This window comes from Capsicum annuum, unplaced genomic scaffold (assembly GCF_002878395.1).
Source record: "Capsicum annuum cultivar UCD-10X-F1 unplaced genomic scaffold, UCD10Xv1.1 ctg2157, whole genome shotgun sequence".
NCBI lineage: Eukaryota > Viridiplantae > Streptophyta > Magnoliopsida > Solanales > Solanaceae > Capsicum > Capsicum annuum.
Window position 1 is genome coordinate 1,446 of NW_025827521.1, and position 1,952 is coordinate 3,397.

A 1,952-nucleotide genomic window follows, 5' to 3' on the forward strand; every position below is an offset into this window, starting at 1 on the left:
AAGTATGCGATTTCTTCAATTTGGAAGGTTTGAAAGTTAGTCTGATTGATTTAAGTCAAGATTTGATGATATCGAGGTCGTATGCAAATATCGATAGTTTCTTAGCTTCGAAATGTGATTTTTGATCAGTAGGACCTTTGATTCGGCTCTCGAGGCATTCAGATGAATTTCAAGTAGTTTGTTGGAAAGTTGAGAGTTTACAACATAGATTTGACTTAGGTCTATATTTGATTTGATCTTTGATCGGTGATTCAATAATTTCATAGAGTTTGTAATATTATTTTCAGTTGGATTGCATCTTTGATTTGTGTTCTGAGCGTCGATGCTGAGTTTAACATGTTAGTTGTTGATGTCTGATGCAACTGCCGTGCGAACCTTGGTCGCAACAGCGGAGTCCTGTGGTCAGGGGTCGCACCTATGGAATCAGGCTAGGTAAGGACTGCCTGCTCCTGTAGAGGCTCATTTACACCGGTGAAGCCGTAACTATGACACTTTGTCGCACCTATAAACTTACTCTTGCATGACGTGAATCGCTCATGCGAAAGGTTGTGCGGATAGTGACGTTCGATGTTGCGGAATATTCAACACATTCTCACATCACCTTTTAAATTGAACAATGAATTTCCCTAATTAAATTTCAATTTTTGATATGTTGAAATACATGGAAAGATTCAATGTGAGAAGAATTTCATTTTATAGAATTTTTCGTGTTGCTTTTTAATATCTGAATTTTAATTTTAAAATTTTAAATTAAATTAAATTTAACTTTAAAAATAAATTAAATTTAACTTTTGAAAAGCTAAATATGACAAGTATTTTGAGACAGAATGAGTTAATTAATTTTTTCACCTTGACAAATATTGTTTCACAACTCAAATCGAACATGTCCATTAATTAAAGAAGTAAATATGACAACATTTATGCTTTTCGTTTATCTATTGTAACGTATGTAATGAAACAATTAAAAGGATGTTCATAACGTATCAAACTTAATTTATAAAGAAAGAAAAATTGACGTGCACTATATGAAATATAAACAGTCAAAATACTTTGTGTTCGTATTTATTTATCATATTTTGATTTGATATAATATTTTGACTTGACATATTTATTATGGAAAAGATTTAAATATGTTATTAAACTACTAGTAATTTTGTGTCATCCGTTATAAGTCTGGTTCATTTATGTCATCGTCTTTGAAAGTTTAGCTCACCTATGTCACTGTCGTTACAGAAAGGTTCATTCGTGCTATTATTTTGAACGATAGTTTTGCATTCGTTAACCTTTGGACATAGTTCTTAACCAATCTATCTGTTTGGCATGTAAAATGTTCAGTCGTACAAACTGTGATGAATTGTTTGATTAGTTCCAGCAGAGGAATCACAGTCAAATTATTGTTTATATTGGAGCATCATTATCTTTTTTTATTCCTATTGTTAACAATTTGTAGAATCAAATCGCTTGCAACCCAATACGTACCAGTTGGAATAGCTACTAAGCCATCTTGGATGAATGACATTTCAACTTCTGACATTAGAGGGTGAATTTTGAATCCCTTTCTTTACTGCTTGGTCTCTTATTTTTACTTGTCGTGCTATATATTCATATGGCATATCAAGAACTGTACTATTTCATACCTAAAAGACGTCTCTCAATCAACCTTACAAATTTGTGAATAATCAAATGTCTTAATGTTTGCAGATATAAAGGGGCATGATATGTTAGCACTGTTCACTGTGGATTGGCATACTCCTGATTTGAAGCTTTGTCCATCATGCAAGAACGGGCCAAGGCCTAAGAGTATGTCGCTGCTTTGGAAATAGAAGAGAACATAAAATGTTTCCCTTCACCAGATGGAAAATAACAGGCTCAAGTGATGATATAAGAATATGCATTCTGAAAAGTTAGGTCTCAAATTGATTACAAAAATACCCCTTGGGCAAGCTCCTGAC

General features: G+C 33.0%; 1 long non-coding RNA gene across 1 annotated transcript; it reads left to right on the forward strand.

Moving 5' to 3' along the window:
* The first annotated feature begins 1,112 nt into the window (after nt 1–1,112).
* Nucleotides 1,113–1,815, forward strand: LOC124890653. Its single transcript, XR_007049259.1, has 2 exons — nt 1,113–1,540; nt 1,702–1,815. It is a non-coding gene; the product is annotated as an uncharacterized LOC124890653 (long non-coding RNA).
* The last annotated feature ends 137 nt before the right edge of the window (nt 1,816–1,952 follow it).